General features: G+C 45.9%; 1 long non-coding RNA gene across 5 annotated transcripts; it reads left to right on the forward strand.

The window, feature by feature from the left end:
* Positions 1 to 234: 234 nt before the first annotated feature.
* LOC119301619 lies at positions 235 to 5,714 on the forward strand. Of its 5 annotated transcripts, none has more exons than XR_005147104.1 (8): positions 235 to 609; positions 711 to 751; positions 1,489 to 1,586; positions 1,653 to 1,749; positions 3,064 to 3,140; positions 4,096 to 4,139; positions 4,256 to 5,161; positions 5,261 to 5,714. It is a non-coding gene; the product is annotated as an uncharacterized LOC119301619 (long non-coding RNA). The 5 variants fall into 5 exon arrangements; XR_005147108.1 differs by having other exon boundaries at positions 3,064 to 3,112; XR_005147103.1 differs by having other exon boundaries at positions 4,096 to 5,161.
* Positions 5,715 to 22,660: the final 16,946 nt, after the last annotated feature.

Genomic DNA, 22,660 nt, shown 5'->3' on the forward strand with positions numbered 1-22,660 from the left:
AAGAACTACTTGACAATCGTGCTTGATAGAAGGTAGGATAGACAAACTCCCAGTTGTTCTACTGGAATACATATTTTCATTTTTATTTCAGAGTGATGCATAGTTTACCATAAGATATTCCAGGTTTTGGACTTAGAATTGTTGTTGCATTTGAGTTTTTTTGCCAGATCTGCTTTCTCTCTTCCGGCCATCTCTTATGCACAGAATAACTAACACTATATATTCTTACATAGATTTGTTCATCACACCAAACAAGCAACTGAGACGGCAAGGCGTTTGGATGAAGCTCTCTGCTTGATATGGTTAACTGGATGGTTTAGTGATCTGCTGTGGAGGGCTTGCACCCGCCGCCTCTTCTTCCTCTCTCTGCTTCCTTGCCCACCCCTCGTGGCACACACGAGCGGCGGCGGCAGCGGATCTGCGAGAAACATGGGAAGGCAGGACGTGGGACGGAGCAGATTGGCGGCGGGAAGCTCCGGAAGGAGCACGAGGCAGAGCAGATTCGTGCGACATCACGTCGTGGAAGGAGGCGGGACGACTCGCCTCCTCGCCATAATCGCAGCTCCCGTCCGTCCTCTCCACGTCTCCGTCGGTTCCCCCAATTTTGAGGTACGATGTCCTCTCCGGTCCCACTGTTTTCGCCGTTTCGTATGATGATTCCCGCAGATCTGTGGGTTTCTCATGTGTGCATTTTCCCTTGATTCTTGCAGCCACCAAGGCCATGGACCGGGACCTGTGTGTTCATTTGAAGGTGAGCTCCCGGGTCTAATCCTGATAACCCTTTGCAGTGGATCTTGCAGTGAATGGCTTATCGTCAGAAGGATTAGTTGTTCTCCCATGTGGTGTGCATTTAACTGTTGTAGTCTTAACTTTACTGCATTAGTTCTTGTATAGGTTTTGGGCAATAAGCTTTAGCGTAGTACTTAAAGATTTGTTGGAAGCAAAAACTAACCTATTTGGCTGCAGCCATGAATTCACATAATCCTATTGTTTGCTATGTAATGAACTAGCTGGTGCTTGATAGGTTCAATTCTTTGAATGTACTACTTGGTACTGTTTTTTTCAGTGATTAATGCACCTAAGCAGGATGTTGTATCTTATATAAATAGTATCCTGTAGATTTTGGAAAATTTAAACATCTAAAGTTGAAAATAATTCAGCTTCTGTGGTAGTGGCAGTGTGTATCGGTTTTTCTGGGTGGAAATCTTTGTCCTGGCGTGTACAAATATAGATACTCCTATTTATTTGTATTGAGCTTAGTTGCATTTATAGTGCTGGAGCTTCTTTTATTTGCATCAGTGGTGAATCCATTGTGTTTCCTGCAGGTATTGTTTCCTTTTACTCAAGTGCCTTCATACAAGATACTAAGTATTTTTCAGTTTTACCTCATTCCTTCTTATTAAACCACAGCAGTACTATGAACTTGCATGTACCAGTGCTTCATATTGTTGTCTTTTGAATCTGACAAAATAACATCACGTAGTACAGACAAGAAAGTGAAAGGGGCGCTTACCTACTTGGCACTGCCGAGCTTCCGCCAGCAATGGAGGTGATTGTCTGCTCTCGGTTTCGTGGCGCCAATGGAGGTGATTGTCTCAGCGACCTTCTTGTTGTTCCTCTTCCTTCTGACATAATGTGACCCGTTCTTGTAGGTGGGTGTGAAGTGAGCACACAATTGTTCAATGTTGCTGGATAGGTTCTTCCTGGTCGTCTTCTTTTGTTGAGGCCTGACGTTACAATCGCGTTAAGGTATGTCTCCTGACGCGAACATCTATGGATGTGGTTTCTTGTTCCTGTTCGTTTGGTTGGTTTATTGTGTGCATGAGGTAGCGCCCATCAGGTGCTCGTGCTTATGTCATAAGAGCAATGAGTCATAGTTCAGGGAAACCCATCTGGATGTTTCATAGATATTCAGCCAAAGATCAACTAATATAAGTTCATAAATCAGAGGCAAAGAAATGCTTATCACTCATTTGTCGAACAGATACTAACAGAACAATGGTAAGGTGAATGAATAATAACCTTGGAGGTGAATAATAACAAGAAAGAAAAACGTGAAGGGTGAATAAATGAAGGTGTTTGTATGCAAATTTCACTGTCCATGTGCTTCCTTGGTGTGCCTTTGTCACATTGGCAGTACCAAGTCACTTCAAAGCACCGTGACGTGGCAAAGAACTTAATCAGGATTTATGCCAAACCACATGCTAGGGAACAATGATCAATTTGATTTGATTAATAAATTTAGTTACCCAAGATCATATTTACTCTGTTAGTAATATAATAGATTCCAGATTCCGGTTATGCAGGCCTTCCCTTCCATTCCTTTTGGAATCTGCTCTCTCTCCCTCTCCACATCCCACTCCCACTACCAAACATGCATCAGAAAACACATAAAGAATAATGAAGTAGTTGTATTCAGTGTAGTTCTGAACTTATGATCCTTCATAGGAAAAACGAAAACGGCTTCAGGTTTTAATCGCTCCAAATTCAGGGTTTAACTGCTGCAAATTCTTAGGTAAATGTCGGTTTTTAGCACACTTTTTCAGTTTTTTAACTTCTGCAAAATATAATATTAACTGTTACAGAACCAATTTGGAACTTCCTATTTCAATGCATAACTTCTGAGACTAACCGGGACACAAAAAATGTGGATTGAAGAGAAGGGGGGCCAAATCGTCGCCCTCTTGGTTCGATCTGAACGGCGGGTGCGCCGTATCTCCTAGGCTTTCGCGTCCGTGCGCTTATATCCCTGTTCCCGCCAGTCGCAAGGAAGACGGCGAGCTCTCCCCCGCCCTCCTCCACTAGAGACAGCTCACCGGCAGAGGAGGCGAGCGTCTTTGTTTGTTCAGTATTGTGTTGAGTCCCCAAGGGAACATGGTGCTGTGTAAACAATATTGGGAAGCACATGGCTGTTGAGATTTAGGATTTGTTGGTTTCAGTTTGTTTCAAGTTTTACTCCTGAATACTTTGAGATTAGTTTGTCTGCTGAGAACAATATAGGGTTAGTATAAAGTATGGAGATACATGGAGCCAATGGTGAAATGTGCAAAGCATTTTTCACAGGTAATTTCCCTCGGAAATCTTGCTTGCCGGCCTCGTCTTTTTCCTTCAGGTTGGTCGTTTGTTGTCTAAGTGGCAAGGTGAGCTAATTACTTTGTTCAATCTAGGGTCAAGATTCATCTCCCCTTCACCATTATTCACTTTCTATGCAATTATTCCATTGATCCATAAGTTTGGCATCCTCTGTTTGAGCATTTAGCTTGATTTTGCTGCCAATTACAAATTGTTTGCATCTGAACACACTGGCTCATTTCACCAAGGAAATTCCCTTGCTATGCTAAAGTAAACCTGTTATCAATTGCATTTTTTAACAAAACTTATCATTACTTACTATACTTAGTTTCTACTGATTTTCACTGAGAAATATTGGAGGCTAGGTAGTTGAATTCAAAATCGGTCCTATAAGCCCTATGTAGTTCCCATTCACTTTATAAAGGTAGGCGAAGCACGCACGAACCAATAGCAACTACATGATGCAGCCGCTCAACGCCCAATCCAATTTTTCTGCATCACAAACCTTTAAAAAGACACTTCATCGTTTAATCCGCATTTTTTGGTACTTGGTACATCCGGAAAATGATTGACTCCGGACTTCTTAAGAAGGCTATAGGAAGAGGGTTTAGAGATCCTTCTTCGCAAAACCGAGAAATTTCAGGGAGATTGTTTTAAAGGCACCTAGCTATTTCAGTACTCTCTCTAATAGTCGGTTCGGTGTCCTATTGCTCAGTCAATTTTGTGAACCCGCAGAAAAGCAGTACTTGTTTATCGAAACAGAATAATGTTATGATCATCCAGAAGTTCCTTTGGAGTTTCCATGATCAATTTAACTTATAAACCTTTTTTGTTATGTACTATTCATGTTTTTTTGGAAAACAGAATAATATTATGAGTATCCAAAAGTTCCTTTGGAGTTTCATGATCAAATGAACTTAAAACTTCTTTCATTATGCACACATGTTTTTTTGGTCAGTACATATAAGATCTTGCCAAATAATTTTCCGAAATTTTCACCAAGCAACTGTTTTTTTTCTTCAGGATTGTGGGAAATAGGAGCTCAGCTGCTAGGCCATTCTATTGGTGTACCAATTCTGGATTATTCATTATGTTCTCTTTATTTCTAATGATAAACGTCCTTCCAGTATGACAATCTTAAATTTCGCCATTCTATTGGTGATTTTTTGGTATTTCATTGCAGGAGACATCAAATGTAGAGTCGTCATATCTAACTTTTACTTTGACATGGCTGGGTGTTCGTCTTCTACATATCTGGTTTATGCTCTATTGTCTACTTACCAACAAGAAGATAAGTTGAATGCTTCACCTTGGCAAAGTGCAGCTGTCAACGTTTTGGTTCTTCTGGATCTTAATTTGTTAAATGGTTCTGTTGTGATATACTATACTTATTCAGACAGGGGGCACTAATTTATCTTCCAGCAGGTTAATAAAAAATTATTTAGAAGGTCTCTTATCTGATTTCCAAATTAGATCCTTGCAACTAAACTGTTTAATTTGCTTGCCATCTCTTTGTTTACCGCATCAAACCTTGAAGTCATCTTATTCTTATGGCGTTTCTAGGCCATGTTGTACTTCTGACCTATTGCATTACACATGATTCGGTGGTTGATCTTAGTTGACCATGAAAAACTGTAGAGCATGCACAGTATTTTCTAACCAGGAACTTTTCCCAACTTGAGTATTGAAACTTGAACTAAGATTTTGTTCATAAATTGGAAACAAGCAGGAATTAACCAATCTTGTTTGTAATTACCACTGTATAAAATAATGTAAAAATCTACATGCAGTCTAACACAATTGCCTGTAAGCAATGGAGCCAAATAAATTCATTTTCCCAGCACCAAGATGCTCATGTCAGCTTCTAAGCTTGATCTATTTTATGTATGTGCACTGCGTGTAACGGGGTTTTGTTGTTGTATCATCTGTGCTGCCTGTCTTCTCACTAAACTAAATCTATTGTCAGACAGACACGTTAACAAATACGACAGCAAGATTAGTGCGCACAAGCCCGCCTCAAGAGGCGCCACCGGGTGGCGCCCCAACCACTAGTTTGTACAAAGGATGGAAGGTTCTGACCCTATCGGATGTAAGTGTATCTACAAATCCTGATGTGTCGTTTTTTCATTTAAAAATTACTGTATGTTGGTAGTTGGACTGACAAAACCTGTGTGACCTTGTATTGCAGAGCCAGATGAAGTTCATGACCAAGTCGTTTGTCTATGAAACTGGTAACCAAGCAGGAGAACATGGCGGTCCTGTCGTACTGTATGATGGACGAAGCAGTAGAGGAGTCGAGCATCGTGCTAGCTGGACTAATCATTCCATTGCACGGGGATGGTAAGCAAAAAGTTGTTTTTTGCTTTCCTGTAATATTTATGTAGGGATCTATGCAAAGACCGATGACCGTATCGAGTTTGTTGATGAAGTTTGGCTCATAGCCTAACTGAGTCGGCATGCGTATGAATCAGTGTCGAGCTGAAAATGAAATAGAGGTTCAGATTGTGTTGCTCTTTTATTTTGAGAAGAATAAAAATGGTATCCCGGGTGCCTTGACGACATCTTGTGTAAATAGTGCCAGGGAACGATTGTGGAGTTGACAGACAGGCAAACGTGAATAAATGGCATCATCGATTAAATTAGAAGCATACGCACGCTTTGCCGCGTCGTTTTCTTCTTTATTTTTGTGTATGAAGCATCTTTTCCTATGATTGTTATATTATATGTATTGTTCTTATAAATTATTATGTCAATAGCATGAAAAATATAATGAGAATTTTGTTATCTAAAGAGAAATCATATTGGCTTGCTACCATTATCATTTTCATATTCGTATATTATTATGGGTGAGCTAATCTCTGGAACCATTCTAAGAAATTGAAAAGCAACGCAGGTCCTTACCATCGTCCTCACCGCGCCACAAGAACATCAACGACACAACCAAATCAAATAACCCCGCCCCCAAACAAAATAGTGCCACCAAAACTGACCACAAAAGGAACTGCGACACACACAAATGACCCGATCAACCACACTCACATCGACCAAGCACTCAACCAAGCATTCCCCGTCGCTCGAAATCAAAAACCACTCCCCCCTCCCACACAAAATCATAGCCCCTAATCCCCCACAACCATACCCTATCACACAATTAAACAGACCAATTAGAAAACCATGAAATAAAAACAAAGAAAAGCAAATCCAAACCTTTAGACGGAGCACACGAAGGCGAGCAGACCGACGCGGGCTATCAGCTGAAAGCCGCGCCGAACCCACCCATCCACCGGGCAGACCGGAGGAGACCAATGCAGAAGACGGGGACCACGGGGGCAAGCAGAGCCGCCTCCCAAGATGCCCCCAACTTAACCTGCTACTCACTCTCTCTCGGTTTACAGGGCATGCACGTATCCCTAGGTCATCAATTTAACCAACCTAATACAAGTCGTATATTACAAAAAAATATACCAATATAAACTTCAGATGTTTTATTTTTAAATGGTATAATTTTTGTGTTATATAGTTTATATTAGAGTGATAAAATTGACAATCTAGGTATAGGCGCAGGACTTGTAAACTGAAACGGAGGGAGTATGTATTACAGAACATAAGTAAATGCTCACGGTGATGCACACCTTTAGATGCAAAATTATGTGATTTAAGATATTGTGGATTGACTATTAGATTACCTTCATTGACATCGTGGCTGAAGGCTTAAAAGTTCATCCATGTCTTTGGTTTAGATTAGGTCTACCAACATAGAAATGCTTTCTAAATTCTACACTCAAGTGAAACATTCGAATATTCGAAGGGCGAATAATACTGAAGACATTCGAAGGGTGAATAATACTGAAGACACTCAACTGAAGGAACAGCATTTTTGCTTCACTAAACAACATTCATAAGAAATCATTCTAAGCAATTCTTCCTCCAACGATACTCCACACAGCGTTTTTATTTTGCAAATATGATTCAGATCCTAAAAAGAAAAATCACAAGAAAAACATACAGTAGCTGATAAGTAGGAAGAACTATAAGTACCTCTTTCCCCAACCCGCTCACAAGCACAGTACAAATCAAATACATTGGCTGACATGCATGGGTGCGAGAAGTGAAAAAAGGAAATACATCTAAATCTAGTGCACTCAATTTGAGCTGACAAAGATCGCTCATCTCCTTCTGATTGTGAGGGAGTGGCTGATTGTGGTGGCTGGTTGTAGATCGTCAGTGGTCTGGCAGGAGGTGCGATCGATCGGCAAGGGCTACAAGACGAAAGGAGCAGGGGTATGGTAAATAGGAAATCTGGAGGGAAGTCCTCCCGGACAACGATGTACACGGAGGTAGCGACACTGCACGGCCTGAGTAGCCGGCGTCTCCATTGCCTGAGCATGCAGCTCCGGAGGGTGGAAGAGTGAGGCGCTGCTGCTGGGCCGGCAAGAGAAGAAGGCGCTGACATGGTGAGCATGGAGCTAGGGGAAACCAGAAGGCTAGGGATGGGGGGCAGCGCCTCGGAAGCAGAGCGGGCTGACGACATGCAAGATCCAACTCGACAACCGGACTGCCACCAGCGTCGGTGTGCGGTGCCAAACCCTCTAACAACCGGAAACATGGGGAACAACTCAGCGGAACCTTTGACCCCCTCCGCGGCCGCCTATACCCCAAATACCACCTAATTGTGCAAGGTCGCACAACTCCAGTCATGAACGATTGAGCCACGCTACTTTTACCGAGCCGAACACTAAAAAAATTTCGTGCCGCAGGGAACCAACAGGGAAAAGAAGCAAACTTGGAACTTGCAGCTTCTCACGTCGTAGCATTTTTTGGGAGCTTAGTAATGTTGGAACACAAACACGAGGCTACACACGCGAGCTCAGTAGAGAGGAACGAAGGAGGGAGGAAGACGAACACAGGAATTTTTAAGGCCCAACTGCTTGCCTCTTTTCTTGCTTTCTTCTCTCCTTATTCTCCTCGGGAGCCAAGCTCACCGTTACATGCATAACAAGCCCACCTAGCGCAGCTCGATCTGATCATGCCATCCCACAATCCGAGTCTGACGGGTGACCAAAACAACCATCAGGAGAAGATGCCTCGACATGAACTCGCACGTCTCAGGCTCTACATGCAAACAGACCTCAGCATGCATGACTCTACTTGAGCACTATGACCCAACATGCACACGTCCATCCCCATGCGCAGCTAGCCCACTAGTACTTTGCTAACTTACTTCCATGATAAACGTAACACCATGTGCATGACACGAGTAAACAAACCACTGACTAAACCTATAACAAGATTAGAACTAACATTCACCTCCCTAATCTTGTTACTCAACTTGCTTTCTTACGCACTGATCTTCATGGCTCGGCGTCGGCGGCGCCGTCTCGTGCTGGATGAGCCTCCACGCCTGGTCTTTGTTTCATCCGCCACCATGGGAGCTCCCTCATGCAGCTTCTCCATATTACACAACATGCTCATGGATTTCTTCAGATTCAGAGGATAGAGCCGATTCTTGGATCTGGGTGCTCTGGCTACTAGCTTTCGGGAGCCATCAAACACGCTCAAGATCCCTCGGTGTAGTACTGACTTGTACCCTTCTTCATCAAGCTGGCCCAGACTTACTATATTGCTTCTGAGCTTTGGAATGAAATACACATTCTTGAGCACATGTTGCTTGCCAGCACAACAACTGAACAAAAAACTTCCACGGCCACAAACTTCAACAATAGACCCATCTCTAAACCGCACAGTCCCCTTAATGCCAGTGTCAAGATAGCTGAACATCTTCACATTACCAGACATGTGATTACTTCCACCTGTGTCAAGATACCAAAGCTCACCGTTGTACTCCTGTCGGGCACCTAGTTTAGGACTGATTTTTTCTTCATTCAGCTCGACGACACCAGTGTGGTTCTCCTTGCAGTTCAATGCTGGCAGCTTCATGGCCAGTTTTCACACATCCGGTGAGTTCACGTCCGTCATCGCAGCTACCGACACCGTTGCCGCTGTCACTGCACTGGCTTGCATGGCTCTTGTCGTTGCCTTCTTCATGAGATCACGCAATCTGCTGTTCTCTTCAGGAGCACACACTGCACCTCCAGCAGCTTTGCATTGTCCTCATGTGCTAGCTTGGCAGCTTCCTCTGACACACGCATATTCTCAAGCAGGAGCACGTCACCACTTGCAGCTGATCTCTCCTCCGCCTCTGTCCTGTACTCGTCAAACACGGGGCACAGCTTTCCATTGGCCGCAGCTAGCTCGCTGCGCAGCTGCTCAACCTCCGCCTTTGCAGCTTCCAAGTCAGCCTCGACGGCCAAGGGGCGAAGCACCTCCTTCACCTCCATATCTTCTGCGGCGCGCTCCACCATTGGCGGGAGCTCACATGCCACATCCATCAGCAGCCCCGGCTCATCGTCAAAATCGGCAGCAGGTAGGAGTGCCTTCTCTTTCTTCAGCACCTCGCACTCGGACTTGAAGTGGCCTTTCTCCCCGCACTCGAGACAGATAATCTTCGACTTGTCGAACTGGCAACGCTCCTTCTTCTTGCCGTCATCTTGGCCACGGCCAGCGCCATTCCCGTCGCCGTCCTGCTTGCTGCTGCTAGAGCCCTCTCCCTTCTTCTTCTCTTTCAGGATCAGTGCCTCCAGATGTGCTCGCGAGACCAACAGCAGCTTCTCACCATCATCGCCACGGTCCTGGCGCCGACCAGACTCATTCTCCTCGAACGCGCGCAGGCGGCCCACGGCTTCAGCCATGGACATGGTCTTCATGTCGCCCCACTGCTCGATGGTCCCAATTATCTGGGAGAAGCAATCTGGAACAACGGCGAACAGCCGCTTGACAATCGCCTTCTCCTTCAAGTCTTCACCAAGCGCCCGGATCTCGCCGACAAGTGATGTCAGCCGGCGAGAGAACGTGGCGATCGTCTCGCTGTCCTCCATGAGCATGCAATCGAACCGCCGCATCGGCTGGTTTATGCGTGGCTCCGTAACACGCGCCTCGCCAACCCGCATTGTGCGGATCGCAGACCAAGCCTCCCTCGCCGTGTCGTACTCGACGATGGCCATCATCACATCATCCGGCACAGCTTGCGAGATCGCCATCATGGCGCCTTGGTCTTTCTCTTCGTCGAACTCGGCGTCTCCATCAACCGCCGGCCACACACCGAGGGGGCGCATGATGATCTTCATCTTCGCTGTTCAAAGATGATAGTTCGTCTCTGTCAGCTGCGGGTACTGAACAGGGACGGATGCCCTCGACATGGTCCTCACCATGACGGCGCCCTCATCAGAGACACCGGCTCCGAGCCTCTTGCTCGGCGACGTGTACTTTCTGCCGCCGCTGCCGCCGCCCTTGCCAGCATCGTTGTTCTTCGTGGGCGACGTGTCCCCCATCTCACCGCTGCCAAACGCCTCGCGAGCTAGCTCTGTATAGCAATTGTTGGAACACAAACGCGAGGCTACACACGCGAGCTCGGTGGAGAGGAACGAATGAGGGAGGAAGACGAACACAGGAATTTTCGAGGCCCAACTGCTTGCCTCTTTTCTTGCTTTCTTCTCTCCTTATTCTCCTCAGGAGCCAAGCTCACCGTTACATGCATAACAAACCCACCTAGCGCAGCTCGATCTGATCGTGCCATCCCACGATCCGAGTCTGGCAGGTGACCAAAACAACCATCAGGAAAAGATGCCTCGACGTGAACTCGCACGTCTCAGGCTCTACATGCAAACAGACCTCAACATGCATGACTCCACTTGAGCACTATGACCTAACATGCACACGTCCATCCCCATGCGCAGCTAGCCCACTAGTACTTTGCTAACTTACTTCCATGCTAAACGTAACACCATGTGCATGATTCGACTAAACAAACCACTCACTAAACCTACAACAAAATTAGAACTAACATTCACCTCCCTAATCTTGTTACTCAACTTGCTTTCTTACGCATTGATCTTCATGGCTCGGCGTCAGCCGCGCCGTCTCGTGTTGGATGAGCCTCCACGCCTGGTCTTTGTTTCATCCGCCACCATGGGAGCTGCCTCATGCAGCTTCTCCATATTACACAACAGGCTCATGGATTTCTTCAGATTCAGAGGATAGAGCCGATTCTTGGATCTTGGTGCTCTGGCTACTAGCTTCCTTTTTACTTATTCTTCCTTTACTGTTTTCTATTTATTTTAGCTGCCAAATGATTTTTGTTAACTATGAAACTTTGCACATAATTCCTAGCCAACACTATAAGGTTGCATAAAAAGTTTGAGGCCAATTGGAACGGTTCAAATTTATAGTTGAATTAAAATGCTTTTATTTAATCTTGTTGTTCCACTAAATTAATTCCATGGGCAAATTGGGAAACCAAATGAGGTTAGTTCCAACATGTTCATTACTTGGTGAATATTTGCCGCCCATCGAACATTTTTATTTGATAGTTTGAAGAAATAATAATTTGGCTTGTTATTTGAAATTTGAATTTGACTCGGTTTTGGACTAACACGAGATTAATCAACAGTGACAACGGTGACTTGGCATCATTAGTAAGTGATTACTGTAGCCCAATTATCCGGGCGTGACACCAGGAAAGTACTCTGCGCAAGAAGAAAAAATAAGCATGAAGTCAGAAGCCGGCTTGTAGGACAAGTCGGCAAACAGGAGAAAGGAAAGAGCGACATACCATCGAGCATGTCCTCGATCTCGCCGTACCCGTCGGTCAGAGCTTTCTCCTTGTCCGCCCATTTCGAGCGCTCAGTCTCAAATTCGGCCTCAAGGGCCTCCTCCGCCTCCTTGGGCTTTTGGAGCTCCGCCTTGTGCTTGTCCGCCTGTCGGAAAGCTCCTTGGCCAGACGGTCGCGCTTGATACGTCTCCAACGTATCTATAATTTTTGATTGTTCCATGCTATTATATTATCTGTTTTGGATGTTTATGGGCTTAATTATACACTTTTATATTATTTTTGGGACTAACATATTAACCGCTGGCCCAGCCCAAATTGATGTTTTCTTGCCTATTTCAGTGTTTCGAAGAAAAGGAATATCAAACGGAGTCCAAACAGAATGAAACCTTCGAGAAAGTTATTTTTGGAACGAAAACAATCCAGGGGACCTGGAGTTTACGTCAGGGAAGCTTCGAGGTGGCCACGAGGCAGGGAGGCGCGCCCCCCACCCTCGTGGGCCCCTCGTGGCTCCCTTGACCGACTTCTTTCGCCTATATATGTCCATATATCATAAAAACATCAAGGAACAGAATAGATCGGGAGTTCCGCCGCCAGAAGCCTCCGTAGCCACCGAAAACCAATCTAGACCCGTTCTGGCACCCTGCCGGAGGGGGGGAATCCCTCTCCGGTGGCCATCTTCATCATCCCGACGCTCTCCATGACAAGGAGGGAGTAGTTCTCCCTCGGGACTGAGGGTATGTACCAGTAGCTATGTGTTTGATCTCTCTCTCTCGTGTTCTTAAGGTGGTACGATCTTGATGTATCGCGAGCTTTGCTATTATAGTTGGATCTTATGATGTTTCTCCCCCTCTACTCTCTTGTGATGAATTGAGTTTTCCCTTCGAAGTTATCTTATCGGATTGAGTCTTTAAGGATTTGAGAACACTTGATGTATGTCTTGCATGTGCTTATCTGTGGTGACAATGGGATATCACGTGATCCACTTGATGTATGTTTTGGTGATCAACTTGCAAGTTCCGTGAACTTATGCATAGGGGTTGGCACACGTTTTCGTCTTGACTCTCCGGTAGAAACTTTGGGGCACTCTTTGAAGTTCTTTGTGTTGGTTGAATAGATGAATCTGAGATTGTGTGATGCATATCGTATAATCATACCCACGGATACGTGAGGTGACATTGGAGTATTTAGGTGACATTAGGGTTTTTGGTTGATTTGTGTCTTAAGGTGTTATTCTAGTACGAACTCTATGACAGATTGAACGGAAAGAATAGCTTCGTGTTATTTTACTATGGACTCTTGAATAGATCGATCAGAAAGAATAACTTTGAGGTGGTTTCGTACCCTATCATAATCTCTTCGTTTGTTCTCCGCTATTAGTGACTTTGGAGTGACTCTTTATTGCATGTTGAGGGATAGTTATATGATCCAATTATGTTATTATTGTTGAGAGAACTTGCACTAGTGAAATTATGAACCCTAGGCCTTGTTTCAAAGCATTGCAATACCGTTTACGCTCACTTTTATCATTAGTTACCTTGCTATTTTTATATTTTTAGATTACAAAAACCTTTATCGATCATCCGTATTACACTTGTATCACCATCTCTTCACCGAACTAGTGCACCTATACAATTTACCATTGTATTGCATGTGTTGGGGATACAAGAGACTCTTTGTTATTTGGTTGCAGGGTTGTTTGAGAGAGACCATCTTCATCCTACGCCTCCCATGGATTGATAAACCTTAGGTCATCCACTTGAGGGAAATTTGCTACTGTCCTACAAACCTCTCTACTTGGAGGCCCAACAACGTCTACAAGAAGAAGGTTATGTAGTAGACATCAAGCTCTTTTCTGGCGCCGTTTCCGGGGAGGTTAGTGCATGAAGGTATATCTTTAGATCTTGCAATTGAATCTTTTAGTTTCTTGTTTTATCACTAGTTTAGTTTATAAAAGAAAACTACAAAAAATGGAATTAAGAATACCTCATATGCTTCATCTTTTTAATGCATGAAAATAAGGATTCCGATAATTGTGCCAAATTGTTAGAAGAAGAATGCATTAGAATGTTTGGCACTAAATCTTTGTATGATGAGCCTGATTGCAATGTTGTTAGTATTAATTCTTTGAATACCCATGATGCTAATGATATGCAAAGCCACAAGCTTGGCGATGCTATGTTTGATGAAGATGATATTTGATGAGCAAATTTATTATGATGAAAGCATCCCTCCTATCTATGATGATTATTGCAATGACACGTATGCTATAAAGAATAATGATATCCATGAAACTTGTCATCTTGATTTCAATTTTCAATCACACGATAGTTATTTTGTTGATTTTACTCCCACTATTCCCAATGAGAAGAATTTTGCTTATATGGAGAGTAATAAGATTTATATGCTTGGGGATCATGAAAATAATGCTTTATGTGATGGTTATATTGTTGAATTCATTCATGATGCTACTGAAAATTATTATGAGGGAGGAATATATGCTTGTAGGGATTGCAATAATATCAAGTTAACTCTCTATGTGCTTAAAGTTTTAAAGTTATCCTTGTTTTACCTTCCTATGCAAGTTGATTCTTGTTCCCACAAGTTGTTTGCTCGCAAAATCCCTATGCATAGGAAGTGGGTTAGACTTAAATGTGCTAGTCATATTCTTCATGTTGCTCTCTTTATGATTGTTATTTGATCTTGCTGTAAAAAACAGAAAATATGCGCTCACGAGAATAATTTTCATTTCTTACCAGAGAGCGATAAAATACCAATTACACTTGCAGTAGATTAATAAACAAATTTACTAGGACTTCCTAATTTCTCAGGATTTTTGGAGTTACAGAAGTATTCGAATGATACAGATTACTACAGACTGTTCTGTTTTTGACAGATTCTATTTTCATTGTGTTGTTTGCTTATTTTGATGAATCTATTAGTAGTATCGGAGGGTATGAACCATAGAGAAGTTGGAATACAGTAGATATTACACCAATATGAATTTAGAATGAGTTCACAACAGTACGTAAGTGGTGATTTGTTTTCTTAGACTAACGGAGCTTACGAGTTTTCTGTTAAGTTTTGTGTTGTGAAGTTTTCAAGTTTTGGGTAAAGATTCGATGGACTATGGAATAAGGAGTGGCAAGAGCCTAAGATTGGGGATGCCCAAGGCACCCCAAGGTAATATTCAAGGACAACCAAGATCCTAAGCTTGGGGATGTCCCAGAAGGCATCCCCTCTTTCGTCTTCGTTCATCGGTAACTTTACTTGGAGCTATATTTTTATTCGCCACATGATATGTGTTTTGCTTGGAGCGTCATTTTATTTTATTTTGTTTTGCTTGCTGTTTGAATAAAATACCAAGATCTGAAATTCTTAAATGTTAAAGAGTCTTCACATAGTTGCATAATTATTCGACTACTCATTGATCTTCACTTATATCTTTTGGAGTAGTTTTTTATTTGCTCTAGTGTTTCACTTATATCTTTTTAGAGCACGGCAGTGGTTTTATTTTGAAGAAATTGTTGAACTCTCATGCTTCACTTATATTATTTTGGGAGTCTTTTAGAACAGCATGGTACTTTGCTTTGGTTATGAATTTAGTCCTAATATGATAGGCATCCAAGAGGGATATAATAAAAACTTTCATATAAAGTGCATTGAATACTATGAGAAGTTTGATACATGATGATTGTTTTGAGATATGGAGATGGTGATATTAGAGTCATGCTAGTTGAGTAGTTGTGAATTTGAGAGATATGTGTGTTAAAGTATGTGATTCCCATAGCATGCACGTATGGTGAACCGTTATGTGACGAAGTCGGAGTATGATTTATTTATTGATTTGTCTTCCTTATGAGTGGCGGTCGAGGACGAGCGATGGTCTTTTCCTACCAATCTGTCCCCCTAGGAGCATGCGCGTAATACTTTGTTTTGATAACTAATAGATTTTTGCAATAAGTATATGAGTTCTTTATGACTAATGTTGAGTCCATGGATTATACACACTTTCATCCTTCCACCATTGCTAGCCTCTCTAATACCGCGCACTTTTCGCCAGTATCATACACCCATCATATACCTTCCTCAAAACAGTCACCATACCTACCTATTATGGCATTTCCATAGCCATTCCGAGATATATTGCCATGCAACTTTCCACCGTTCCGTTTATTATGACACGCTCCATCTTTGTCATGTCGCTTTGCATGATCATGTAGTTGACATCGTATTTGTGGCAAAGCCACCGTTCATAATTATTTCATACATGTCACTCTTGATTCATCGCTCATCCCGGTACACTGCCGGAGGCATTCATATAGAGTCATATTTTGTTCTAAGTATCGAGTTATAATTCTTGAGTTGTAAGTAAATAAAAGTGTGATGATCATCATTATTAGAGCATTGTCCCAGTGAGGAAATGATGATGGAGACTATGATTCCCCCACAAGTCGGGATGAGACTATGGACGAAAAAAGAGAAAAAAGAGGCCGTAAAAAAAGAAGGCCCAAAAAAAACAAAAAAATGAGAGAAAAAGAGAGAAGGGGCAATGCTACTATCCTTTTACCACACTTGTGCTTCAAAGTAGCACCATGATCTTCATGATAAAGAGTCTCCTATGTTGTCACTTTCATATACTAGTGGGAATTTTTCATTATAGAACTTGGCTTGTATATTCCAATGATGGGTTTTCTCAAAATGCCTTAGGTCTTTGTGAGCAAGCGAGTTGGATGCACACCCACTAGTTTCTTTTGTTGAGCTTTCATACAGTTATAGCTCTAGTGCATCCGTTGCATGGCAATCCCTACTCACTCACATTGATATCTATTGATGGGCATCTCCATAGCCTGTTGATACGCCTAGTTGATGTGAGACTATCTTCTTCCTTTTTGTCTTCTCCATAACCACCATTCTATTCCACCATAGTGCTACATCCATGGCTCACGCTCATATAATGCGTGAAGATTGAAAAAGTTTGAGAACACCAAAAGTATGAAACAATTGCTTGGCTTCTCATTGGGGTTGTGCATGATTTAAATATTTTGTGCGATGAAGATAGAGCATAGCCAGACTATATGATTTTGTAGGGATAGCTTTCTTTGGCCATGTTATTTTGACAAGACATAATTGCTTGGTTAGTATGCTTGAAGTATTATTATTTTTATGTCAATATTAAACTTTTGTCTTGAATCTTATGGATCTGAATATTCTTGCCACAATAAAGAGAATTACATGGATAAATATGTTAGGTAGCATTCCACATCAAAAATTCTGTTTTTATCATTTACCTACTCGAGGACGAGCAGGAATTAAGCTTGGGGATGTTGATACGTCTCCAACGTATCTCTAATTTTTTGATTGTTCTGTGCTACTATATTATCTGTTTTGGATGTTTATGAGCTTTATTATACACTTTTATAATATTTTTGGGACTAACCTATTAACCGGAGGCCCAGCCCAAATTGTTGTTTTCTTGCCTATTTTAGTGTTTCGAAGAAAAGGAATATCAAACGGAGTCCAAACGGAATGAAACCTTCGGGAAAGTTATTTTTGGAACGGAAGCAATCCAGGAGACTTGGAGTTTACGTTAGGGAAGCTTCGAGGTGGCCACGAGGCAGGGAGGCGCGCATGCCCCCCTGGGCGCGCCCCCCACCCTCATGGGCCCCTCGTGGCTCCCTTGACCGACTTCTTTCGCCTATATATGTCTATATACCATAAAAACATCAGGGAACAGAATAGATCGGGAGTTCCGCTGCCAGAAGCCTTCGTAGCCACCCAAAACCAATCTAGACCCGTTCTGACACCCTGCCGAAGGGGGGAATCCCTCTCCGGTGGCCATCTTCATCATCCCGGCGCTCTCCATGACAAGGAGGGAGTAGTTCTCCCTTGGGGCTGAGGGTATGTACTAGTAGCTATGTGTTTGATCTCTCTCTCTCTCGTGTTCTTGAGGTGGTACGATCTTGATGTATCGCGAGCTTTGCTATTATAGTTGGATCTTATGATGTTTCTCCCCCTCTACTCTCTTGTGATGAATTGAGTTTTTCCTTCGAAGTTATCTTATCGGATTGAGTCTTTAAGGATTTGAGAACACTCGATGTATGTCTTGCATGTGCTTATCTGTGGTGACAATGGGATATCACGTGATCCACTTGATGTATGTTTTGGTGATCAACTTGCGAGTTTCGTGAACTTATGCATAGGGGTTGGCACACGTTTTCGTCTTGACTCTCCGGTAGAAACTTTGGGGCACTCTTTGAAGTTCTTTGTGTTGGTTGAATAGATGAATCTGAGATTGTGTGATGCATATCGTATAATCATACCCACGGATACTTGAGGTGACATTGGAGTATTTAGGTGACATTAGGGTTTTTGTTGATTTGTGTCTTACGGTATTATTCTAGTATGAACTCTATGATAGATTGAATGGAAAGAATAGCTTCGTGTTATTTTACTAGACTCTTGAATAGATCGATCAGAAAGAATAACTTTGTGATGGTTTCGTACCCTACCATAATCTCTTCGTTTGTTCTCCGCTATTAGTGACTTTGGAGTGACTCTTTGTTGCATGTTGAGGGATAGTTATATGATCCAATTATTTTATTATTATTGAGAGAACTTGCACTAGTGAAAGTATGAACCCTAGGCCTTGTTTCAAAGCATTGCAATACCGTTTACGCTTACTTTTATCATTAGTTACCTTACTATTTTTATATTTTCATATTGCAAAAACCTTTATCTACCATCCATATTACACTTGTATCACCATCTCTTCGCCGAACTAGTGCACCTATACAATTTATTATTGTATTGGGTGTGTTGAGGACACAAGAGACTCTTTGTTATTTGGTTGCAGGGTTGTTTGAGAGAGACCATCTTCATCCTACGCCTCCCATGGATTGATAAACCTTAGGTCATCCACTTGAGGGAAATTTGCTACTGTCCTACAAACCTCTGCACTTTGAGGCCCAACAACATCTACAAGAAGAAGGTTGTGTAGTAGACATCAGCGCTCCTCCTCCTTGGCGCGCAGCGCAGTCTGAGCTTCGCCCAGCTGCTGCTGCAAGGCAGCGTTGGCTCCTGCGGAGGGCAAAGAAGAGAAGATGGTCAAGAAGACATCAAAGGAAAAGCGTAGCTGCTGGAGCTACATCCCGCGGGTGCGCTGGCGCGCCCCCGCGTGAATAAGGAACGAGGTACTTACTCCGGCTTTCGGACAGCTCAGTATTCCGCCTGGCCAGCTCCCGGACCTGGGAGTTGTGGGTGGCCGCGCAGATATTGTGATAGTCCTGCAATGGAGACCACAAAAGAAAGAAGGTTAGCACTCAGAACTTGCTTTTAAGTTCTGAGCCGCCTGCTCAGCAGTCGGCCCGGAACTCGGGGGCTACACCCAGTAGGGACGCTGGCGTGCCCCCACGAAAGATTTTCAAAGAAGGTTTTCGAAGAAGATTACAAGAGTCAAAGCAAGCGGTCAGCAGACGTACCCGGATGGTCGCGCGCGTCGACACGAATGCCTTTGTGTACTGCTGAAGAGCTTCACCCTGGGCTTGGAGCTGGGCCTGGATGTCTTGCGACGCCATGTTCAGCACGCCAGACCCGCCTCCTAGCGTCCACTCCGGCGGAACGGCGTTGGTGGCTTCTGCTTCTAGGGCTGACGAGCTCGCGGCCTCGATCATCTGCGGCCATGGCACCGATGTTGCCTTCGCCACGCGTCGGCGCATCGGAGTATGGGCCGCGGGGGTGGATCCCACCACCAGCTCATTGCCGGCTGGCGACTCCTGCGACGCGTCCGACTGGCGGCTTTGTGACGGGGCAGCCGGCGCTGGCTGAGGCGCCTCCGCTCTCAGCATGACATCGCCGCCTTCTCTGCTCCCATGGGCCGACTGGTCGTCGTCGGCTCCTCCAGCTGGCACCTGGACCTCGGTGCCGGTAAAGCGGCGCGCAGAGGGATGATAAGTTGTGGCGCCTGGCTGTGCGTGGCCTTTTCTGCCCGGGCCTTGGCGATCGCCTCTGCCCGCTCCCTAGCTACGACGTCAGCCTAGGCCTTAGCGACCGCATCGGCTTCTTTTCGCGTTGCCTCGGCCGCTGCCGCCTTCTGCCGCTCCGTCTCCTCCCGCTCCTCACGCGTCTCCTGTGCGTTTCGCTCCATCGCCGCCTGGAGTTCGGCGAGCGGGTCCACGCGGCGGGGTTCGGCCGAGCCCTTCGTCCCCCTGACGATGGAGGCGGAGGCCGACCTCTCAAGAGAGAGCAGGGCTCTGCTCAAGCAAGATGAATTTAGAAGGAGTTTTGCAAAAAGAAGTTCGGAAGAAAATTTGTAAGAAAAGAGACAAAGAAGAAACTCGATGGGGGATTGAGCACTTACGCGGACACCACTGGGGGCTGCTTCGGGGCCCTTTGAAATTGGGCCGCCTTCATGGCGGCCTCTCGCCTCTTGGTCGCAGTAGCCGGGTTCTTCGGCTTCTTGGGCCGGCTGCCCAAAAGTGGCACGACGGCCCGAAGCTTCTGTGCACCACCTGGCGCGGCTGGCACAGCTGACGAGCTCGCGCCCGCCTTGTCAGCTCCGCGGGGACGGCGCGCTTCGGGCTCCACATCGTCATCGTCTGGCCACGTCTCGATGCCGCCTCCTCCAGACCCGCCTGCTCCACTGCCGCCGCCTGCGGTGTCGTCCTCCAGGGGGGCCGCTCCCAAATCAGGGTCGTCCACGTCGCTCTCGGACCTTTCCGGCAGGTACTCCTGGCCTTCTTCCAGGGCATCGGCCACTTGTTGGGACGAGAGAATCTACACAAGTGGCCGGCTGATCAGCCGGCGAAAGCAGAACCCTGCAAAGGAGAAAGAAGAAGAAAGAAAGAGAAAGACTTACAGCAAGCGAAGGGTCTGCTCAAGAGTACGGTCGTTTTCCGAACTGTGACTCCCCCTCCGAGAGCTTGCAGTTTGAAATGTAGTTGACCAGACGGGCCACCTTCGCGTCTGGCATCTCCTTTGTGCACATCTGGCACGGATCTCGGTGCCTGCTCATCCGGCTGATCAGATGAGGCCGGCTTTGAAGGGGGAGAACCCGGCGCGCCACGAAGGCGGTCAGCAGATCCGAGGCCTGTAGGCCTTCTGACTCTGTCATCTCCTCAAGCCAGGCGATGGCGGCTGCGGAGGCGGCCGACAGCTTCTTCGGCTTGAAAGTCCAGTTGTGGCGGGGCTCAGCCGGCGGGCCGGCTCGATAGGCCGGCAGGTTGACGAAGTCGTGCTCCGGGTGCACGTTCTTCACATAGAAGTAGGATTTTTGCCACAGCTTGACAGACGATGGCAAGCTGATGGTTGGGAAGGAGCCGCCGGTCCCCGGGCGCCTTACCGTGATGAAGGCGCCGCACTGGGCCGCCTCGTTCTTGGTTGTGATTCCAAGCTTGGTGTAGAAGAATTTCCCCCACAGCTCAATGGTGGGGGAATGCCAAGATATCCCTCGCAGAGGGTGACAAATGCCGACAGCAGCACCACCGTATTCGGCGTCAGGTGGTGCGGCTGGAGGCGGTAGAAGCGAAGGAAGGAGCGGAAGAAATCGCTCGCAGGCAAGCCGAGGCCACGGATGAAGTGCGAGCGGAAGACGACCTGCCCGCCTTCCCGCGGCGACGGCGAGATCTCCGTCTCGGGCGGAGGACGCGCCTCAACGAAGCCTTTGCCGGGCAGAGGCCGCATCTGGCAAAGGAACGCGATGTGGTCCTCATGGACGTTGGAGCCGTCCCAAGCCCCGGCTAGCGCCATGAGGATTCGCGACGACGATGAGTTGGCAAGCCTACGGCGGAGCAGCGACGCTGTGGGAAGGATGCACTAGACGGCGGTGGGCTGCTGCAGCACTCAGGCGAGAGGCAAGGGTGCGGCGACAGCAGCAAGGAGAGAAAGGAAGAAGGGAGAGGGCGCGCGTGCGTCTGCCACTCCCCTCCTCCCCCTACCTATAGCCCCAGGCGGCGAAGCCGAGGGGGCAAGAACGTGGGGGTCGTGGGATTAACTACGCCCACGACCCCGCGTTTACCGTGCAATAACTACGTATAGTTACTGTGCCTTGGAATAGCAACCGACTGCCTAGGCCGCACCGGATCCGCACGCGTGCCGAGGCCCAGTAGTGGCGGGCCCAGCCTGCAGCGATGTCCCGTCGCGCACATGGGATGGCAGGCAGGCCTAGAATGATGCCGCCGCGTGGCGCACGTGCAGCAGGCGGCCATCCTGGTGCCCGGCTGGCGCGCCATCCGGCTCCTCCCATGACGCTTCAAATTTTCCGGATGGTCTGCCCGGTCGCAGTTGGCACTTCAGAAGCCGGACGAAGTAAGACGACCACATCACTCGGAGTAGGAAGCTGCTGCGGCTTCTCGTCTTCCCAGCAGCGACGCCCCACTAGCTTCGGGGACTATCGTCGGAGTAAATGACCACGGGTAGTGTCGGTGTCAAAACCGGCGGATCTCGGGTAGGGGGTCCCGAACTGCGCGTCTAAGGTGGATGGTAACAGGAGGCAGGGGACACGATGTTTTACCCAGGTTCGGGCCCTCTTGATGGAGGTAAAACCCTACGTCCTGCTTGATTTTTTTTAATGATATAAGTATTACAAGAGTTGATCTACCACGAGATCGGAGAGGCTAAACCCTAGAAGCTAGCCTATGGTCTGATTGTATGTTGTCCTACGGACTAAAACCCTCCGATTTATATAGACACCGGAGAGGGTTAGGGTTACACAAGGTCGGTTACAAAGGAGATATCCATATCCGTACTGCCTAGCTTGCCTTCCACGCCAAGTAGAGTCCTATCCGGACACGGGACGAAGTCTTCAATCTTGTATCTTTATAGTCCAACAGTCCGGCCAAAGGATATAGTCTGGCTGTCCGGAGACCCCTAATCCCGGACTCCCTCAGGTAGCCTCATCAGCCTCCCATGATGTTTCAAGACATC

Source organism: Triticum dicoccoides, chromosome 5A (genome assembly GCF_002162155.2).
Source record: "Triticum dicoccoides isolate Atlit2015 ecotype Zavitan chromosome 5A, WEW_v2.0, whole genome shotgun sequence".
Taxonomy (NCBI): domain Eukaryota; kingdom Viridiplantae; phylum Streptophyta; class Magnoliopsida; order Poales; family Poaceae; genus Triticum; species Triticum dicoccoides.